The 23,574-nt window shown below is 41.2% G+C and overlaps 1 protein-coding gene across 1 annotated transcript in view; it reads right to left on the bottom strand.

The window, feature by feature from the left end:
- Positions 1-23,574, bottom strand: part of CNTN5 (contactin 5) — a 763,035-nt gene that overhangs the window by 214,159 nt on the left and 525,302 nt on the right. The gene's annotated exons all lie outside the window — the stretch shown is intronic.

Raw genomic sequence — 23,574 nt, 5'->3', positions numbered from 1 at the left:
TTTTATTATTTCTTAGAGGATGCAGAAATGTGTCAGCCAAAAGCCATTAGGTGATATACTGGTTTATCACAGTTATCTAATAGCTCTTTTACAATTTCTCACTTATTGATTTCTCCCCCAGTAAAAAGTCATTCTGTGTACAGTTGAAAGAGATACAAAGGAAGGTGAGGAAGCTTTGCACCTTACCTATATCCCAGATAAAGCTCTTGAGTGTTATAAAAAGGATACTGCAACTTAACAAATAAGCTATCCAAATGTTTGCAATATTGGTTCTATTGGTCTTTAGAGATTCTCAGTCATCCAGGTCATGATTGTCCCAAAGATTCTTTTTCAGGAGGCAACTGGACTTCCTTGTTGTTTTTTCTTTTGAAGACATTCGCTTCTCATCTAAGAAGCTTCTTCAGCTCTGACAGGATAGTGGGGAATGGAAGGATTTATATTCCTTGCAGACAGCTGGTCATTTGCATCCTTTTAGAGCAGGGCTGTCAAACTCACGGTGTCGCAGCAGTGTCACCTGATGTATCATGACTTTTTCCTCCTTCACTAAACTGGTCATGGGCGTGGCCAGTGCATGAAGCATCTGTCGCGTGGTCTGCAAGCTTGATACTCCTATTTTGGAGGGTCATTTTTGGATGAGAAGTGAAACATCTTCAAAGAAAAACGTCCAGTTGCCTCCTGAAAAAGCACCTTTGGGATTGGCTCTACTGGGCCATGGGTCCCTATTGAGAAGATATTATGATTCATGGCATTCAAATTAGACTATAAAGCTCTGAACATTATTAAAAATATGTATTTTAAAAGCCTGAATTCTCTAATTCTGTCAAATTCCTGTTGTAGGGAGATCTTGCTTATGATCCCAGCTATTGGTATGTCTTACATTATCCTAAATTAGATTAGGACCTTTTTTTTTTTTTTTTAGAATAGAATAGAATTCTTTATTGGCCAAGTGTGATTGGACACACAAGGAATTTGTCTTGGTGAAATTACTCTCAGTATACATAAAAGAAAAGATACATCAAGAGTCAAGTATCATAAGGTACGACACTTAATGATAGTCATAGGGTACAATAAGCAATCAAATCATACTAGGAAACAGTCAATATAAATTGTAAGGATACAAGCGACAAAGTTATAGTCATACAGTCACAAGTGGGTGATAAGGAATGATGAGAAGATAAACAGTAATAGTAGTGCAGACTTTGTAATAGTTGAACAGTGATGAGGGAATTCTTGGTTGTGATGAACTGGAGGTAGTAAACTAGTAGCCATAAAATCTACTTTTAAAAGACAGTTGAAACCATGGCCTGTTTTCTGATCATTTGAAGAGTATAAAATAGTTCAGGTTCAACATATTTTTTTAAATTTATGTTTTAATTCTCGCATTTTATGGCACATTTTTATTATTTTGTATTGTCTTGTTTTTCTTCTTTAGAAGAAAGTTTTCAATGTTACTGCTTTTACAGATTTCTCTTACTTTCCTTTTTATGCTAAACAACAGCACTTTTTTTTAATGAAATATGAAAACAAAAAATTCACTCCTTACAAAATAAATGTTTTCTGACTAATTTCAATTGGAAAACAAATGGCAAAGTAAAAAAATACAGTACATTCATGTAATTATATGTTTACATAGGATATGAAATATGCAAATTGTTTCTTATGTTTGTCTTCCATATAGTCTTTTGAGGCATTTTTTAAAAATTGGACCTTTTTCTGTTTCTAAAATGAAGTATAATACATTCTTGATGTGGTATACACACACACAAATATAGAGACATATAATACACAGCTTACTGTAAGTAAACATGTATTTTCTGAGTCACCAGGAATACTACTACATTGAAATAATATTGGCAACTAATATTGACTGATTATTTCATTTCATAGTACAAATGAATATTCCACATTATGTCATACAAAACTGTCTTATATCATTTTAGACAATTGATCCATCTAAACTAAATGGCAGCATTTCAGGTAGATGTCATTTCCAGTCATGCTGGTAGAGACTAATAGTTGATACGTTAACAGAATAACAGAGTTGGAAGGGACCTTGGAGATCTTCTAGTCCAACCCCCTGCTCAGGCAGGAAAGCCTAAACCATTTCAGACAAATGGTTATCCCAATCCTTCTTAAAAACTTCCAGGGTTGGAACAGCCCAACTTCTGGAGGCAAGTTATTCCATTGACTGTTTCCATTCACTGCTTCTTGTCCTGCCTTCAGAAGCTTTGGAGATTAGCTTGATCTACTTTTCTTTGTGGCAGCACCTTAGATATTGAAACAGTGCTATTATATCACCCCTAGTCCTTCTTTTTATTAAACTAACACTATGCAATTCCAGCAAATATTCAGTATACAAATAATTTCTCTACCGCACTTCTTTCACAGAATTAAGGGTTGTGCTGTTCTGAGTGCTAGAGCTGAAAATTTGAAAGCACCACCGTTGCTACTAGTTATCTGTGTTAGTAAGAGAATTACATAATCAATAACTTTCCCCATAATTTCTTTTAACCCAACTTTTCCATTGTAGTTCAGTCCAACCATTATCCTTGCTCCTCCATATCTCCTTCCATTAATGATCTAAATATTCTAACTAACTTTTCTACTTTTTTGCTGTTTTAATCATTCAGTTGTTTCTGATTCTTGGCACCTTTATAAGCAAGTGCTCTCCATGCTATGCTATTAAAGCACAATTTCTTTCAGTTGTTGGTGTCAAGATTCTGGCAGTTACCTCCATTTCAATCATGAGTCTTGAGCCAAACTTCCAAAATTTCAAAAGGATTTATTGGGAGATAACATGTCTGGCACTGTCTGAGTGTAGCTGACTCTGAGACACATAATTCATTGTCTCCCCTGACCCTGGTTTTCCCCCACCCCCTGGGTGTATTGTAATTCATATTCTCCAATGGGACACATCCATAGCCAAAAGTCATCAATCATGCTCTCCAGTTAGAATTTTGCATGGCAGAAAATTCAATCACCTAGTTACTATCTTTGAAAACATTTATGGAATGCAGTTTTGGTTTGCAAGCTGCACTGCTCCCCCCTCCCTTTCTGTTGGCAACTCTAAAAAGACTGTAGAAATATTTTATGAGTTGACAGTTGGATGTTCATCTTTGTATCAATTTTGATGTTAACAAACCAGCGTGATCTTTGCTTGCCCCTTCTTGTTCCACTAACCTAGCACTAACCTAGCACCACTGACTTCTCCAAAGAAGTGCACACATAACATGGTCGAAGTATATTAGACGTAGTCTGAAAACCATGAAATTGTCTGATTTGAATTAACCACTGCTTGTCCAGTGTAACTCACTAACTTTTCTATCTTAGTGTTCTTATCAACTAGGACACACCCAGATGGATTCTCTTCTTTTATGAAAGTAAGGGATGGTTCACAACTCAGTGAGAAACAACAGTTTTGCTTCCAGAATAACCTAACATCACTAGTTTAAAAAACAGATGAAGGAAAATGATGTCATGGAGGCCAGGCACACAATCACTAAAGCAGTACAATTTAATCTATTGCTCATTGAAATATCTGTTTTGTATGAGTTACAGGTCATCGAGAGAGCAACTGGAAATTTGTTCTCCAGGCAGTATTAGAGAGACCTTACCTTTCTTTTGCACAAATAATTTGATTCTTGTTACTGCTGTCACTACCACTATTACCACTACTACTTGAGATGGTTCAATTTTGTTTCAATATTTGCTTTTGGTATCCATTCAGTACTGAAAAGAGAATTTAAGCTTAAGCATAGGAATGGAATGTTAAATTATGTCCCTGAAATGTAGGAATTTGTTGATATCACAAGAATTTTGAAAATATCAGACTTGGAACGTGGCAAAGAAGATGTATCCACTTTGCAATTGTATTTGAAGCACACATTATGATGCATTTTAAAAATATTCTTTTTCTTTGGATTTTGTCAAATAAACTAATAAAATATATGTTAAAATTACAGGAAGGAGAGAGGCTAGCATCAGCGCTGGTATATTTGTAACTAATTTTAGCTATGATTATCTACTGTGTACTCAGCTTGGATGAAAAGAAAGGTGTAAATGCACATTGTTTAGCAAAACACAATACAATATAAACAATAATTTTCCCTCTCTTTCTATCATGTTAGTTCCACAAAGGCTTTCCCTCACCTGCATCTGAAGTATGAAGTACATACCCCCACTTTTTTGCAATGTTGCCTAATCACTTCATTTGTATCCTACAATAAAGTTTGCTGTTTGTGGGTTCAGTCTAAATGATTTAAAAAACAAATATATTGAAAAGCTGAATTAAATAAAATAAACATAGCAAGGTACAAGACACTGGGAACTTTCTGTAGCAACAGAATCGCCTGAGTTTGAAAATTCACCACGTGAGGGAGGCTGAAATTCTGGCTCAGAATTCAGGAATGGAAGACAAAATGGTGGTTTCAACAGGCCTGATTGGTTCAGAAATAAGGGCCAAAAATGGAGCTATAACCAAGCTTTTTGCTAATTTGTTAATTTATCAAAATGGGACTTGAACCTCTTGTTTTACCATAAGTAAAATTAATTTACACTTTTTAAAAAAGCAGGAGGAATGGTCACTGACTTCAAAATACTGGCACAAGCAATTAAGGTGGGTAAATTGTAGTGAGGAAAATGTCCTTATTTTGTAATCTTATCATCAAAGATTAATTTATTATCTACAAATAATCCACCTATATCTGTTTCTTTAGCAGCATTTTGAAGAGGAATCTTCTTGGCTTTGAAGGTTTTCAATCAGGCGAGTCATGGTTGTCCCAAATGTATTTTTTTTAAAAAGATAACGGCAACTGGACTTTCTTTGTTTTTTTTCCTTTGAAAATGTTTCTCACCCAAGAAGCCTGGAGAAACTTGTTGGATGACAAGCAAAATGTTTTCAGAGGAAAAAAACAAACCAAGAAAGTTCATTTGCCTTTAGGGGGGAGTGAGGAAGCACCATTGGGACTTCTCTTTGGAGATTAGCTCTCAGGCTCAGAGTATGGTCCTTGAGTGGTAAAAATTCAAAATGGGGAGCACGTCTGACTTATTCATTTAGTTGTTAGATTTATATCTTCTCTCATACATTCTGTTTTGCAGCCTCCACGCTGCGGAAAAGAAATCCCCAGAGATAAGGACTGGACCATCTCTCCTAGGGTTTCAGAAAACTCTTAAAAATCTGATTTTGGCCCTAGGCTTGAGATTAATGTATTGTTGTATTCAGTGGTGGGATTCAAATTTTTTTACTACCGGTTCTTTGGGCGTGGCTTGGTGGGCGTGACATGGCTTGGCTGGTGTGGCTTGGTGGGCGTGGCAGGGGAAGGATACTGTAAAATCTCCATTCCCTCTCCACTCCTGGGAAAAGTTACTGAAAAATCCCATTCCCACCCCACAAACCTGCTTTTCAGCTCCTTTCTCCTGTGCAGGGCAATAAAAGACCCAGCCGATCAAATGGGAATCAGGAGGCAAAGAATAGATGCGGGTGGGGCCAGTCAGAGTTGGTGTTTGCCGGTTCTCTGAACTACTCAAAATTTCCACTACCGGTTCTCCAGAACTGGTCAGAACCTGCTGAAACCCACCTCTGGTTGTATTGAAGGGCCCTGTTGTGTTTGATTTGATTGTGTGATTTTTAGCTCATTTTAGCCTGAGCTGTCTATATAGCTTTAGGTTTTATCTATTTTTATGGATTTTTGTTTTGTTTTCTATGCTGCCCTATAATAAGGGAGTCCTATTATAAGGGAGGCTATTATATATTTAGACAAGCAATCATCATCATCATCACCACCACCATCATTATGCCTTTTGTTCAGAAGCTCAAGATAGAATGTGTAGTGTTACCTCATCCAATTTCCCCCCACAATGATCTTCTGAGGTAAATTAATCTGAATGGTGCAAAGTCATCCAGGGAGTTTCAGTGGTTGAGGAAAACTTGGATTTTGAACTTGTCAAGTACACCACAATAACAGTGATTAGGTTCCATTGGTCAAAATTCAAGAGTTACTCCTAATTACTTGTTACCTTTTAATCTCCTTACTTCTTTGCTACTTATTCTCCCTTTGCCCTTGAACCTGCAATTTAGATAGTTATTATCTTACATAAGGAATAATGGCTTCTTATAAACACCCAGTGCAGGCAAGGATTAATAACACCATTCACAGAGGAATGGAGTGATAGAATAGAGTTTTACAGAAATATTTTTTTCATGATTTGATATTATTAGCCTGGTAGTTTCAGATGCTTATTTTTAGAAGGTGAAATAGGTTAGTAACATAAGAAGATGGAAGGAAAGAGCTGGAAAATATATTTCTGCAAGAAGAAAGAGGTCAGTAGCAGTAGGACTCTAAAATGAACTTTTGTGAAGAAAAAAAACTAATCAGGCTGTGTGTTTTCCTGCTGAAATCATTAGAGAATTTAAGAACAGAGAAATTTAAATTAACTCCTGACTGGGTTTTACAGTTTATGAAATATATGAAACAGAGACAGAGACAGACACAAACAAGTACACACACACACACACACACACACACACACACACACAGAGAGAGAGAGAGAGAGAGAGAGATAGATTCAGGTCTTAACTTTATATGTAACATTCAAATACTATGAGATTTGGCTTTTCATCTGTTTAGTAAAGAGATAAATTGTTATTTATAAGCCTTATAAACTTCCAATCTAACCCAAAGTGTGTTCAAAATAGTAAAATGATTTTTTAAAATATTCAAATCTCCAAATGGCTTGATCTTTGAATTCATCAGAAGTCAGTGGATGTGCACATGAATATAAGTGCAGTTCTGAAAGAATACTGAATATATTTCATTAAAATGCTCACATTACAAAAAAAAAAATGGTTAAAGAATGTAGGCTTTTTTCAGCTCTCAGTGAATGCTAATATGCATCCATTATTTTTGAAGCACAAGTTTCATTAAGAAATACTTGAGAATAGAGAAATTCATTTCTACCTAAACTATATCTCAAAGAGAGGGAAACATAAGGAGAGATAGAGAAAAGGAACCAGCCTTCATTTTGTTTCTTAAACATAGATACTTATCTAACTAACACTAGGCTATATGGGGAAACAGACATAGCGATAACATGTGAGAATTCCCTCCCTCCTCTTATTTTTCTCTTGCCATTTGTCTTATTAATCAAACCACTCGACTGGAAAGAGATGGGATTTATTTAATTCAGGCAATGAACATATCCAACATTCCTTCCTCTTCCTATTGTTCCCACAACAACACAGTGAAGTAAGTTGGGCTGAAAGAGAGCGACTGCCTCCTAAGCCGCCCAATCGGCTGCCATACCTGATGTGGGACTAGAACTCACAGTCTCCTAGATTTTAGCTTGGTACCTTAACCATCAGACCAAACTGGGTCTGGACAGAGGCAGTTTGAATGGATATCTAGCAGAAGTAGAACTCAGTCTCTTAGTTACACTGAAGGACAAAATTCCTGATGACCCAATTTATGAATGGAGACCATATCATCCCTTTCAGCCAAGTTTATCTGAACAGTGCTGAGGACAGAATACAAAGTTCTGCCTACTTAAGGAGGGTTCAAACAACTTTTATATAGATGCATAATAAATACTGTCCAGTAAAGATGTCAAATGCCAATCTTTGACAACATGGGTTAGCTTTTCTGCTTATAATGAGAATTCACAGTTAATTAACCAGGGGCTGGTACAAGTCACTTTTTGTGGTTGGTTATTTCCTACTTCCTATTTAAATATAGAAGTGCTGATTGAAGATAACTCTTGAGCCAGCATCTGCAAATGCCTAAGCAAGCTATTAAGAAGGCTGCCTTAACTTCAGATGCCTTGGTGATTTTAAGATCGTGGTTCAGGTATTTACAGATTTACAGAATTGGAAGGGACCTTGTAGGTCATCTAGTCCAACCCCCCACCCAAGCAGGAGACCCTACACCATTTCTGACAAATGGCAGCTCAATCTCTTCTTGAAAGTCTCAAGTGATGAAGCTCCCATAACTTCTGAAGGCAAGCTGTTCCATTTGTTGATTGTTGTTTTCCTTCAACATCTCTTCATTTCACCTTGGATATCAATTCACATCTTCCATCTTTTCTTAAACCACCAGGAACCAATCTTTGGTTAATGGCTGTCCATTCCATAGCAATAGGATCTCTTCCACAGTATAGTTTTCTATACTGCTAAGTCCTTGCTTCTAGGTATTCCACGTAAAGTCCCATTTGGTATCAGTGAGTCTTACTCTTGAATTAATATTTTCTTTTGATGAGGATTAAATACAACTTGTTGTTTCCTCTAAACATTATCGAAAAGCTAGTTTCAAAGTCCTCCAGTAATTTGTAAGCAATATTGTTCCATTACTAGCTTCATTGAGTGAAATGAACTCAGCCTTATTAGAAGTATACTGAGGCTGTTTACATTTTGCTCTCACTGTAGAGCAGGGCTGTCAAACTCCCAGCCTACGCTTAGGCCCAGTTTAGCAAGGGGGGAAAACGTCCCAATACATCATGTGACACCGCCATGACACCATGATTTTGATATCTCTGCTATAGAGGATCTATAGAGGATTCGGTTAGTTCTGAATTTTGCCTGGTTTCTGGTCCATGTATCTAATCAGCTTAGAGTTGCAACTTGCTGGAGGCCTTCACTTTAAGTCAAGTGCCGCCAAAATACTTGCTGGTTGGTTGAGAAAGTTACATCCTCACCTTTTCCAACTGAATATGTCTAGATACTAAGAGATCTGGCCAAGAACTTTCACATGAACTTCCCGTTCAGGTGCTGTAGATGTTTTTATGATCTTGCTTGTCTTTTTATCATCAAGATAAAGTCAAGATAAAGGCTCATTTCTTATTTTAAAGTTGTGACTATCAGTTTAAAGGACAAGGATTAGCCTTGTCTTGATTAGACACCCTTTAAGAAACAGAATTGGGGCCAATCTAACTTTGGGTAATATGGTTCCAAAGAGCAGATACAGCTCTGTGAAAGGAACAGTTTCTAGATCATGATTGAAGGGATCCAGAGTATATCCTTTCTGTCCGTCATAATGGCATGGGTAGAAACAATGATCACTTAAATATCCTAGCCCCAAGTTCTATAGAGTTTTGTAGATAATAACTGTTATGTATTTAGCACTTGACAGCAGTTCTCCTTCTGGTCCGCTGCCTGAGCGGGCGCGCCGACCGCTCCCATTGGCTGATGCCGTTTGACAGCCGGCTATAAAGGGAGCTGTCAAACGGCATCAGCTGTCGCCGCCAGCTGGCTGTCAGATTGCATCTGAAGCCGCGCGACCCTTTATTCACTGAATAAAGCTGTTAGCGTTATCCTGGCTCCGTCTCCTTCTGTAACCGCCGCTCTACAACACTGGCGACGAGGGCGGGATGCAGTAAAGACGCCCAGGCGAAACAATTGAGCCGAAGTCACACAGAGAAAGAGCTGAAGCCGCTACTACCGAGTGAAGTCACCGCCGCGCTCTCCAAAGAGCGCGAACTTCAAAGCTCCGGCTGAGGAGCCGAACGCCGCTGACAGGCGCTGCTGAAACGCTTTTTAAAAGCGACCGCTGAATTTTTCTCACCTAGCACACCCACGGTTATCGCTCAAATGGCATCTACGCCCGACCTTCCCACATTTCCAGCCCGGAACAGAGACTTGGGAATCCTACATTAATAGATTTGAATGTTTTTTAAACGCTATAGACTTGTCTAGGGCTACAGACCTGAGGAAAAGGTCTTATTTTTAAGTTTTTGTGGGGCTACAGTTTTTGACACTGCCTCAGCATTAGTGTCACCACGACCCATTAAGTCTATCCTGGGAAGAGCTGAAGGATATTCTAGCCAACCATTATTCCCCCAAACCCTCTCAGATAGCTAGGAGGCTAGCTTTTAGGAGAAGGGTTCAAGCTGAGGGAGAAACCATAAGCCAATATATGGCAGCTTTAAGATCTGCTGCCATCCACTGTGGGTTCAGGGACTACCTTGATGATATGCTACTTGACCAAGTTGTGGGGGGTTAGAGATCTAAAGCTGCAACGTAGGTTATTAGCCAAGAAAGATCTCAACCTAGCCCTAGCCCTAGAAGAAGCTCAAGCTGCTGAGCTATCAGAAGTGTCTGCAGCTGAGATTCAAGGTACTTCCATTAGACAAGGGATGGCTACAGTCCACTACGATGAAGCCTCCCAGGAGGAAATAGAGGAGCCATTAGAAATAAATCACCTCACACGCCCTAGAGCACCTTTAGCTCCACCAAGGAGAAACAACAGCCAGTTCACCAAACAACAATCCCCTTGTTTGAGTTGTGGGGAAACCATCCTAGAGCCAAGTGCAGATTCAGAAATGCTATTTGTCTGAACTGCCAGATGCAAGGGCATATAGCCAGAGTTTGTCAAGCTGAACAAGCCCCTGTCCCAAGATCCCGAACCTCTGCCTCTTTCCAAAGGCAAGTAAAAAGCTGCTACACTTGTTATCACGCAGGCAGCGTCTCCACTAACCCTAACAAAATAAGCGTTTCTCTTCTTTTAGAAGGTAAACCCTGCCATATGGAGGTGGACACCGGGTCAACCCTCTCCATCATTGCATGGTCCACGTTAAAGAAGATGCTGCCTTCGCTCCCAAGGAGGAAGCTGACCACCTGCCACCTGAATCTTCGGGACTACCAGGGAAGGAACATCCCGTCCTGGGTAAGGGAAGATTCCTTATTCAATTCCAAAACTTTAGAGGTTACTTGCCACTGGTAGTTGTTGATGGTGCCCTGCCTAGTCTGCTAGGACTGGATTGGTTCCCTGCCCTGGGGCTTAGCATAACAGGGATTCACACTGTCAGAAACTCTGAAGTTGATGCCCTTTTAACGACTACGCTGATGTTTTCAGCAGTGACCTGGGCTGTTATACAGGCACCCCCATATCTTTCAATGTGGGTCCACAAGCCACCCCAGTCCGTTTGAAACCTCAAGAGTTCCCTTTGCCGTTAGGCCCAAATTAGACGCAGAGCTGGACAAACTCATAAATCAAGGAGTTTTTAGAACAGGTAGACTTTGCAAGGTGGGAGACACCCATAGTTACACCTTTAAAAAGGATGGCAGTGTAAGAATTTGCGCGGACTATAAGACGTCCATCAACCGCTTCCTTCAAGTTAGCACATACCCAGTACCGGTTATTCAACACCTGCTTCACACATTTGAGCCAGGCCTAATCTTTGCTAAATTGGACATGTCCCAGGCATACCAACAATTCCTGTGGACCAACAAACAGCTGACCTTCAAACCATAGTGACACACAGGGGTGCGTTTAGATGTAAGCGTTTACAGTTTGGGGTCAGCGTAGCCCCTGGCATATTCCAATCACTCATGGAAAGAATCCTCCAGGGCCTACCCGGGTGGTCCCATACTTTGATGACATATTAGTATCAGCCTCCAGCAAGTCACAGTTGTTACTCAGGGTTAGGTCTGTTCTTGACAGGTTTAGACTAAATGGGCTCAAATTGAAAAAGAAAAATGCACCATAGCTACCAGTCAAGTAGACTTCCTGGGTTATCGAATTGATTCCTCGGGAATTCACCCTATTGAAAGCAAAGTCAAAGCCATTCACGATGCACCCACACCTTCTAACAAGGTAGAACTACAGGCCTTTTTAGGGCTTTTAAACTTCTATGCTTCCTTCTTACCCCACAAAGCCTCTGTAGCTGAGCCCCTGCATAGGCTCCTAGACAAGAATGTTCCCTGGCACTGGGGGCAGGTAGAAGCCAACGCTTTCCGAGCAGTGAAGTCCTCTTGACTTCAAACGCAGTTCTGGTGCAATTTAACAAGGACTTGCCCTAGTACTCGCAGCTGATGCCTCACCTTTTGGGATAGGAGCAGTTCTAAGCCACAGACTTTCAAATGGATCAGAGGCACCCATTGCCTACTTTTCTAGGACATTCTCTCCTGCTGAGAGAAACTACAGCCAGATAGATAAGGAGGCTTTGGCTGCTGTAGCTGCTGTAAAAAAGTTCCATGAGTTTCTCTATGGCCATTATTTTGAACTGGTCACAGACCACAAACCGCTTTTAGGACTGTTAGCTGGAGACAAGCAAACCCCACAGGTACTTTCCCCAAGAATGACCAGATGGACTCTTTTTTGGCCGCTTATTCATATACCTTGATCCATCGCCCGGAATAAACCTGAGCCACGCAGATGCCCTCAGCAGATGCCCCTGCCTACGCCAGTCGAGGACCCAGCTCCCATCCACGCAATCTTCGAGTGCACGGGACTGGACCTCCCAGTTTCAGCTGGGGATGTTGCTGCACACTCAAAAAGATCCGTTGATTTCGCAAGTCCTGGACTGGGTAGGAAGGGGTGGCCGGATATACAATTTGCCCCTGAGCTAATTCCCTTTAGAACCCGCAAGCAGGAGTTGTCAGAAATTCAGGGCTGCCTGTTGTGGGGGACAAGGGTAGTCATTCCTGCCTCGTTGCAAGAACCAGTTCTAAGGGCACTGCACATGGGACATCCGGGCATGGTGAGGATGAAGGCCTTGGCCCGGCTACGTTTGGTGGCCTGGACTAGATGCCCAAATTACCAGTTGGGTCAACGCATGCCAGGCCTGCCAGGCGACAAGGGCAGCTCCACCCACAGCCACACCCACCAGGTGGGAGGACGCGGGGCACCCTGGGCCAGGGTTCACATTGACCTAGCAGGTCCCATGATGGGAAAGACTTTCTTGGTGGTTGTGGACTCATTTTCTAAATGGACCGAAGTGGCCATGCTGACTTCCACCACAACACAAGCCATCACAAGGGTTCTGACCCAGCTGTTTGCTACGCATGGACTGCCAGACACCCTGGTGTCAGACAACGGCCTCAGTTCAGCTCAAACGAGTTTGCCATCTTCGCAGCCAACCTTGGCATCAGACACGCACTCACAGCACCCTTTCACCCTGCTAGTAATGGGTTGGCCGAGAGGGCCGTTAGATCAGCCAAGGAGGTTTTAGCCAAGCTGAGCATGGCAGACTGGCACTCAAGTTATCCACCTACCTTCTCACACAGCATGCCACACCATGCCCGACCACCAACAAGTCACCTGCTGAACTTTTAATGGGCAGGCGACTCAGGACAACCCTGGACAGGTTGCACCCCTACTACGCTCCAGCACACCCCTGGCATCTGACAGCCATGCCAGGGTTTTGCCCTGCAGGACCTGGTGTATGCCAGGAACTATGCAGGGCAACCGTTATGGCTGCCAGGGCGGGTAGTTTCTGTTACAGGGCCCAGGTCTTACAAAGTCCTCCTGGAAGATGGGAGAACCTGGAGAAGGCACATCGACCAACTCCGGAGATGCTGGACCTCGCCCGCCGAGAGCCTAGGCAACCCGCCGCCAAACTACCGGTCTACTCACCGCCTGCCGCAGCCGCCCGCAGCACTACCCGGTCTACCAGAGGCCCGACCTTCCAGCCAACCATCCACCGCGCGTAGACTTACCAGAGCAGCCGCCAGATGACAGGTCCGGAACAGCCATCGACCCTCCACAGACGCCTGGCACCGCAGAAGGCAAGAAGGACTGTGCTGCAGCCGCCCAGCCTCCAGAGCCGCGAAGGTCCGGTCGCGACGAAGACCGCCATTACGATTTACGGACTGCGCATGCCGCGACCAGGGGAAGGAGTGTTATGTATTTAGCACTTGACAGCAGTTCTCCTTCTGGTCCGCTGCCTGAGCGGGAGCGCCGAACGCTCCCATTGGCTGATGCCGTTGACAGCCGGCTATAAAAGGGAGCTGTCAAACGGCATCAGCTGTCGCCGCCAGCTGGCTGTCAGATTGCATCTGAAGCCGCGGCGACCCTTTATTCACTGAATAAAGCTGTTAGCGTTATCCTGGCTCCGTCTCCCTTCTGTAACCGCCGCTCTACAACAATAACCAACATATTGAATTGTGCTCTGAAGCATATTGGGAGTATCCTAGAGCAGTGATCCCCAACCTTTTGACGCCGTGGCCCGGTACCGGCATCAGCTGGGCGCCGCGGCCCGGTACCAGCATCAGCTGGGCGCCGCCATCTTTTTGATGAAAAAGTGCTTCCGGTGACCTCACTGGAAGCACGTTTTCATCAAAGATAAGCAGATAACCTTCCGTGAGCTTTTCTGGGTAGAAATGGCTTTCTGCCGGAAAAGCTCACCGAAGCGCTGGCGCCGCCATCTTTTGATGAAAACGTGCTTCCGGTGAGCTTTCTACCCGGAAAAGCTCACCGAGCGCTGGCGCCGCCATATTTTTGATGAAAACGTGCTTCTGGTGAGCTTTCTACCGGAAAAGCTCACCGGAAGCACTTTTTCATGAAAAAGATGGCGGCGCCCAGCAAGCCGCGCCCGGTAGGAGTTGTTCCGCGGACCGGTACCAGTCCACGGACCGGTGGTTGGGGACCCCTGTCCTAGAGTAATGGTGTAATGAGACAGACCAGAATTTGAGGTCCTTGGTATTCTCTGAGCTTGTTTTTTTTTTTTCTTGAAGATTTTTCATTACTCAAACTAGGTAACATCATCAGTGTTAGTAAGAAGTGGAGTTTGCTCTCAGTTTATAGACCCAAACTCAGAATTTCTCCTGCTACTGCATTTTAGAACAATTTGAAGCTTTGAGATGTTCTGCAAGGGTAGTCCCATCTACCTGAAACAGGCAGAGACTATAAAACTTATTTATGACCCTGTAATCCCTTAATTTGGGGTAGAGTCAGGGTGATTGGATGGTGCTGAGCATTTATTGGCTGGATGTCCTTCCTGATGCAACATGGAGTCTGACAGCAGATATCTTTTCTTTGCACCCTAAGAAGAAACTTCTGCTGCTACCAAGGATTGAACTCTCAACCTTCTGTAGGAAGTCAGCAGCAACACCCCCACCCCCAAGAGAGTGGAATATTTTTGGGAACACTGAAAGAGGCAGGATAGAATATTTTCCCTAAAGGAGAAATGGGGGAAAATTTTTTAACAAAGGTAGAAAGCAGCCCCAGCCTCAAGGAAAAAACATTAAGAGGCCATTCTTTAAGAGATTTTGTATCTATTCGGAAAGATTGGGCCACTCTATTCAGCAAAGAGCAAACAGAGACTCCAGATAAGCAACACAATTAGGCAAGCCCAAAGCTGACAAGATTAGCTCAGACAAACACTTACAGGATTTGCATTTCCTCTTTTGCCTATAGAGCCAGATATGACCTCTACATAACCCCTACATGACCCCATAGAAATCTGACAACAGCCATTGTTCTTGCACAGAAACAGGAATCTCAAACACAAAGCCCAAAGAAGGTATAAAAATCCACCTACTCTCAACTCCATTTAGTCAGCTGCCCCAGAACCACATACTGTTGCTCTTCAATGAACAGAATATTTCTTTCCAATCAGTCTACATTTTATTTCCAGTGCCTCTCTCCCAGCTTGGAACTTGGACGTGGATTTTTCTTCCAACACTTCTGAGTGGGAGGTGAGCATTTTCACTACTAGGCCACCCCCGTACTCAAACAGGCAGATGCAATGAGGGTGGGAAAATAGTGATACTTTGCCAATAGATCTTAATAGGAGCTCTAGATCCTGTTTGGCTTTCAATACTTTTTATACCCTGTGGCCCTCAGGAATATTTCCTATTTTAAGCACACCAAATACCATTGATTGGCACATTTTCAGTTTGCACTTTTGAAGTTTATGGCTCGTTCTTTCTTTTGTCTTTTTCTGACTTCTTTTTCTGTCTCCCACTGACCTAATTTTCTGAGCCAAGCTTCCGTGCGGATTTCTCCCTTAACATTATTTTGCTAGCTTTAAAAGGTCAGCTCGTTTTCTCTTATCAGTGGATTCACCATTGTGAATTCACTCTGTAAAGGCCAGATTATAATGCTGTTCTTTTCAACCGCAGATCTCCATCCTTATTTGTCACCAAGCGAGCCTGCATCAAACAAATTCAACTCCGTGCCTCTTTCTGACTGTGTGACTAAAACTTCATAAATTGGAATCTAAATCTAAAATTGTACAGTGCATTTTTAACATGTTAAAAATGGTCTCTTTACTATTCAGTCTGCACTTTATTACTGTAAAGTCTCATAATCCATTGCAAACTTTACCAGTATGATCTGTACTTTGAAACTTATGTCAAGATCAACAAAGATTTTTTTAGTAACTTTTAAATGTTGGAACCGGTACTTACTTCACTGTTCATGCATTACAGTCCCAAAGGGGTGGAACTGGATTTTTCAGGAGGCAACTGGATTTTTTTGTTTTTTCTTTGAAGATGTTTTGCTTCTCATCCAAGAAGCTTCTTCAGCTCTGACAGGATAATGGAGAATGGAAGACTTTATATTCCTTGCAGAAAGCTGGTAATTTGCATCCTTTTAGGGGGTCGTTGAAGCACTTGGAGGTTTATCTGTGTCCTCAGGGTCACCCAAGTAGCGCTCCTGGTTCCTGTAGTCTGCAATTTTTCCTCTGGAAATCCATTCCTACTCCCACACCATTCAAAGGGAGTTCATCCCAAATTGTATAGTCTGTACTATAGACTTTTAACTATACAATTTGGGATGAACTCTACAGACTTTTCATCCCCCCACTATCCTGTCAGAACTGAAGAAGTTTCTTGAATGAGAAGTGAAATGTCTTCAAAGAAAAAAGGAAGTCCAGTTGTCTCCTGAAAAAGCACCTTTGGCACAGCCAAAGACTTGGATGACTGAGAATCTACAGACTTCTGTCCATGCATGAGTTCAGATTGTCCCTATTTTTAGTGGATCTGAGAAGCTTCTTTGAGGCATCTCCATTTCTTTCCCAGAATGCATTTTTTTTTTTTTGCCTTTTCCCACTTTTGCCTTTGGGGAAAAAAAATAAATCTCCACCTTGATTATTTTCCTTTCATTTGCAAGTCCAAAAGGCTTCCTAGGGTTTTGACTCACCCTCAAGGGTGATTTGCTTTTACTGGTAAAATAGGATTTTTCACTAGTTTTAAAGACAGGGTTCTCTTTTGTTATTCCCATTAGGGGTTTCTGCTCATATATTTTGCATATTATCTGATCTAAAGCCAGGCTTTTGGAATGCATCACTGTTTCTTTAGTTATATCAAAATGGGGGCAGAAATGGTGTTCTCCAAGGCAGTGTTCTAGGACCAACTCTCTTCATACTCTACATAAATGACCTCTGTGATCATATTAAGAGCAACTGCGTTCTCTTCGCTGATGATGTAAAGCTATTCAACACCACAGACAATACTGCTACCCTTCAAAAAGATCTTGACTATGTATCAGAATGGTCAAACAAATGGCAACTTCAAATCTCAACAAATAAATGCTCTGCCCTACATATTGGCAAAAAATATATATCAGAAAATAAAATACAAGCTGAATAGTCAAGACCTTGTTGATGATCCAAGCTCTGTAAAGGACCTTGGAATACTCATCTCTAATGATCTAAGTGCTAGAGCCCACTGTAACTACATAGCCAAAAAGGCATTAAGAGTTGTTAACCTAATCCCACGTAGCTTTTTCTCTGGTAATATCACACTACTAACTAGAGCATACAAAACATTTGCTAGACCTACTCGAATACAGCTCATCAGTCTGGAACCCACATTACGTATCTGATATTAGCACAGTTGAGAAAGTCCAGAAATATTTCACAAGAAGAGTTCTCCACTCCTCTACTCATTGTAGAATACCTTATGCCACCAGACTTGAAATTCTAGACCTAGAAAACCTTGAATTACGCCATCTTCAGTCTGATCTAAGTATGGTATATAAAATCATACATTGCAATGTCCTACTGTTCAACAAATACTTTAGCTTCAACCATAACAACACAAGAGCACACAATAGATACAAACTCAAAGTTAACCGCACCAAACTTGATTGCAGGAAATACGACTTCAACAATAGAGTGGTCAATGTCTGGAATACTCTACCTGACTCTGTGGTTTCTTCCCCAAACCCCAAAAACTTTAACCTTAGACTGTCTACTATTGACCTCACTCCTTTCCTAAGAGGTCTGTAGGGGGAGTGCATAAGCGCACCAACGTGCCTACCGTCCCTGTCCTATTGTTTCTTTTATTTTTCTTATATGTACCCATTTCATGTATTCATAACTCTATGTATATACTTATACCTATTATCTTGTAAGCGATTGACAAATCAAAATAAATAAATAAATAAATGTATCAGGGAAGCAACAAGACCTCATTTTGCAATTTTATTCCATTACTTTCAAGCAGCCTTCTTAGATTGAGTAATGGCTCATGTAATCTGAGGTACTTGTCTATCTTTTGTTGTTAAAACACACATTCTATCAGACACATAGTAAACCTTACAATCTTCTTATAGTAAGTTTCCTTTAATTTCAATTTATTTTTATTTATTTTAATTATTTGTTGTCAAACATGTACAAGATAACAGTATAAGTATGAACATAAACAAGAACAAAGCAAGTAAATACAGATAAATGGGGACAGTAAGACAGGGACGGTAAGCACGCTGGTGCGCTTATACACGCCCCTTTTAAGGACCTCTTAAGAATGGAGTGAGGTCCACGTAAACAGTTTGAGGTTGAAGCTGTGAGGGGTTGAGGCTATTAAACACATCTTAGTGTTCCACTATTTTCCCATTACTTAAAAATAAATGAAGCTACAAACAAACCCTGGATGCTAATTCAGGATTCCTCCCTCTCCCTCCCTCTCTTTCTCTTTCTGCCTGTTGATAGAGAAACATTTTCCCAGGACTTGAAGCTGCAAACAAACCCTGGATCCAGTGATGGGATTCAAATTTTTTTACTGCCAGTTCTGTGGGTGTGGCTTGGTGAGCGTGGCGTGGCTTGGTGGATGTGGCTTGGTGGGCGTGGCAGAGAAGGATACTGCAAAATCCCATTCCTTCCTCACCCTATTAACCTGCTTTCCAGCTCCGTTCTCCTGTGCAGGGCAACAAAAGAAGATCCAGCCAATCAGCTTGGACTTGGGAGGCAGAGAATAGATGGGGGCAGGGCCAGTCAGAGGCGGTATTTGCCAGTTCTCCGAACTACTCAAAATTTCCACTACTGGTTCTCCAGAAGGGGTCAGAACCTGCTGAATACCACCTCTGCCTGGATCCTAATTCAGGTTTTCTCCCTCTCCCTCTTTCTCTTTCTTTCTGTTGCTAGAAAAACACAGTGTATTCATCTGTAGGATTTCCAGATAAAGCAGAATAACCCTAAGTGCACTTATGTGTTTTTAGTTACATGTTGATCTTTTCACAAATTTGTTTCTATCTTCAGTTTCTTTCTGCCTCCAAAATATTTGTTTCCCATTCTTCCGAAGAGCCATTAAGGCATCTTTACACATTCCAAAATGTAGCTGTAAAATATGGAAATTTATAGCGTTTCCAATCTCTGCTCCATCTATCATCCTCTTAGATGGTATTTCCCAGCAATATCCTAAGGAAACTAATGAAACCTCTGTGGCTGGATAATTGCATTCTTGGAAAATACAAGTGTTTGGAAGCGATGCCATAAGCAGCAACAATCCACAAAATTGCTCTCAAAATTGTCCTCACTGAGTGTAAATAAATTATAGATCATTAAGAGCAATAAGATGGAAATCTATTTTACTATCGTTAAAACCAATTTGCAAATTTTTGAAAGTCTCAAGACAGTACAGTTGTTAATTAAAAAATATATTTAAAAAGAATCCAGCAAGGGGAAACATGTCATAACAAAAATTTATGCACTCAGAGGCATCTTGCAGCAATTATCACTCTTCTTCTTTTTTTAAAAAAAAGATAATATGCTTCTCTAATAGCTGCTAGAGTAGAACCAGATTTGAAGAAAGAGACAAAATAGAAGTGGTGTAAATTGCATAAATAAATTAATATTTATGGGTTTGTAATGTAAATAATTAACTGCTGTATGTGTGGCAAGACAAACAGTACATCTAGGAAACAGGGAATTTATATTTCATTCTGCTAGAGTAATAAAATCATCTCTTAATCTTCTGTTTTCACTGACCTGGACAAGACCTTCCCCTCCCCTCCCCTCAATGATTCTCAAAATAATTTTATTTCAATGACAACAACAACAACAAAAAAAAAGGTGGGGGTGAGGGAATGAATTAATTTCTCCCTAGTGCACTCCTCCTATAAACAGAAAATTAAGTATTGCCTTGTATGAGAGCAGGCATGTGGAACAGAAAACATGAATTCCAAACTAAGCACTCTTAAAGGATGTAATCTCATTTCCTTTTAAATTCTTAAAAAGACATTATGTTTCATTTCAGACATCACAAATTAAAGGGATGAAATGATATGATACTGTAGACTGGTACTGTGGCCCAATAAACATACAATGAAAAATAATTGTTTACAAGCCAGGTATACTAAGAAGAATGGAGTATAAAACCGGCATAAGCTGAAACATGCACATGCATGTGAACACACACACACACACACACACACACGACAGGACAAAAATCCTCAGTGTTTTGTCTTGGCAAGGAGGTTAAGTGAGAGTGAGTGCAAGGATTCAAAACTTTAGGATCCTATTTCAGAATAGAAGTGACAAAGCTATCTCCTGAACTGAGGGGCTTGCTATCTCCTGAACTGATGGATTGTTCTTTCTCTGAGGAGTGAAATAGCAGTCTATGCGTTTGTGTGTGTATGTGTGTCAAAATCAGTAGGATGGTGGATGGACTGAAATTATGCAAGCCCCGCCCCCTTTGAGTGTGCATCCCCTGCAGATTCAAAAGGGATGTAGCTTGGATTGTGACTTTTTGTTCATCATCTTCCCAATGTTGACCCTGGAATTTTGACCTTGCTACTGGAATCAGATAAAAATAAGCTTTTCTGTTATTTCCATGGGTGTTTATAATAAAATCAACCTGATGAACATACATCATGATGTCACCATACAAAATTTGTGTCATCTCCATGATTATAATTTGTTTCCTCTTCATGCTTGCCATGAATGCTTATGGCTGTGATATAATAGCAAAGAGAATGCCAGAAAATAGAGAAAGTAATTTACTAGAGTACAGAGATACTTTGGCACTCATTTTTAATTGGTTCTAGGAGGGACAATGAGTACCAAAATGATGAGTTGAATACTAAAGAAAATTTTTTCCATAAGGAATAATGTAGTGAGTCATAAGGTGGCCAACACCAACTAGTTCTAGCTTGTGTGTTGAGAACCAAGCAAACAATGAGTACTGAGACAAAATTTTCATGTCAAAATGCATTGAGTACCAAATTTCATGAGTTTCAAAGTGGTTGATTAGCAAGGTAACACTGTTCTTGCTAATTTGATCTGGTGCTCCAATATTTGAGGGGCTACCATAAAGAAGAGGGGGTCAACCCAGAGTTTCCTGCTTGAGTAGACAGAGGGTTGGATTAGAAGTGGAGGTGGTATTCAGCAGGTTCTGACCAGTTCTGGAGAACTGGTAGTGGAAATTTTGAGTAGTTCAGAGAACCAGCAAATACCACTTCTGACTGGAGATTTTACAGTATCCTTCCCCTGCCATGCCCACCAAGTCATGCCCACAGAACCAGTAGTAAAAAAAATTGAATCCCACCACTGATCTGGTGATTACAGCACATGCTAGAATCCTGGACACTGTGAGTTCTAGTCCCATTTCAGCATGAAAACTAACTGGGTAACGTAGGATAAGACACTCTCTCTCAGCCTCAGTCACCCCACAGGGCTGTTGTTGTGGGAAAATAGGAGGAGGAAGGAATATAGGTAAAACTCAAAAAATTAGAATATTGTGCAAAAGTTCATTTATTTCAGTAATGCAACTTAAAAGGTGAACCTAATATATGAGATAGACTCATTACATGCAAAGCAAGATAGTTCAAGCTGTGATTTGTCATAATTGAGATGATTATGGCTTACAGCTCATGAAAACCCCAAATCCACCATCTCAGAAAATTAGAATATTACATGCAATCAATAAAACAAGGATTGTACATAGAACAATATCGGACCTCTGAAAAGTATAAGTATGCATATGTACTCAGTACTTGGTTTGGGCCCCTTTTGCAGCAATTACTGCCTCAATGCGGCGTGGCATGAAAGCTATCAACCTGTTGAACTGTTGAGGTGTTATGGAAGACCAGGATGCTTCAATAGTGGCCTTCAGCTCTTCTGCATTGTTCGGTCTCATGTCTCTCATCTTTCTCTTGGTAATGCCCCATAGATTCTCTATGGGGTTCAGGTCAGGCGAGTTTGCTGGCCAATCAAGCACAATAATCATTGAAGTCATTGAACCAGGTTTTGGTGCTTTTGGCAGTGTGGGCAGGTGCCAAGTCCTGCTGGAAAATGAAGTCAGCAACCCCATAAAGCTCGTCTGAGGAAAGAAGCATGAAGTGCTCGAAAATCTCCTGGTAGACGGCTGCGTTGACCCTGGACTTAATGAAGCACAATGGACCAACACCAGCAGATGACATGGCTCCCCAAATCAACACAGACTGTGGAAACTTCACACTGGACTTCAAGCATCTTCCAGACTCTTCCTCCAGACTCTGGGTCCTTGGTTTCCAAATGAGATGCAAAAGTTGCTCTCATCAGAAAAGAAGACTTTGGACCACTGAGCAACAGACCAGTTCTGTTTTTCTTTAGCCCAGGTAAGACACTTCTGATGTTGTTTGTTGTTCAGGAGCAGCTTGACAAAGAGGAATATGACATTTGAAGCCCATGTCCAGGATCCGTCTGTGTGTGGTGGCTCTTGATGCACTGACTCCAGCCTCAGTCCACTCCTTGTGAAAGTCCCCAACACTTTTGAATGGCCTTTTCCTGACAATCATCTCCAGGCTGCGGTCATCCCTGCTGCTTGTGCACCTTTTTCTTCTACACTTTTCCCTTCCACATAACTTTCTAGTAAAGTGCTTTGATACAGCACTTTAGGAACATCCAACTTCTTTTGCAATTACCTTTTGAGGCTTTCCCTCCTTATGGAGGGTGTCAATGATGGTTTTCTGCACAACTGTCAGGTCAGCAGTCTTTCCCATGATTGTGATTCCTACTGAACCAGACTGAGAGACCATTTAAAGGCTCAGGAACCCTTTGCAGGTGTTATGGCTTAATTAACTGATTAGAATGGGACACTTTGAGCCTAGAATATTGAACTTTTTCACAATATTCTAATTTTCTGAGATTGTGGATTTGGGGTTTTCATGAGCTGTAAGCCATAATCATCTCAATTATGACACATCACAGCTTGAACTATTTTGCTTTGCATGTAATGAGTCTATCTCATATATTAGGTTCACTTTTAAGTTGCATTACTGAAATAAATGAACTTTTGCATGATATTCTAATTTTTCAAGTTTCACCTGTATTAGTTATGTGGAGTCTTTGTCCCTCAGCTTAGTTGCTTTCTTGTAGACATTTCATTGCTCAACTAGATAACAACTTCAGTGTTGAATGGGGGAATGAAGGGAATGGGGTTTGCTCTCTGTTTATATGGATACCTAACATAAAAAACACCATCAAAAAAGCACAAGGAATGTTCTTTCTGCACCAACTCAGAAAGCTCAAACTGCTCAAGGAGCTGCTGATTCAATTCTAGAGGAATTATTGAGTCTATCATCTGCACCTCTATAACTGTCTGGTTTGATTCTGCAACCCAACAGGACAGACACAGACTTCAGAGGATAATTAGGACTCCAG

The sequence above is a fragment of the Notechis scutatus genome, chromosome 5 (genome assembly GCF_049901735.1).
Source record: "Notechis scutatus isolate UNSWTSFEM ecotype Mainland chromosome 5, rNotScu1.2, whole genome shotgun sequence".
Classification (NCBI taxonomy): Eukaryota; Metazoa; Chordata; class Lepidosauria; order Squamata; family Elapidae; genus Notechis; species Notechis scutatus.
The sequence above is the reverse complement of the archived record's forward strand: the minus strand, read 5'-3'. Positions and strand labels throughout refer to the sequence as shown.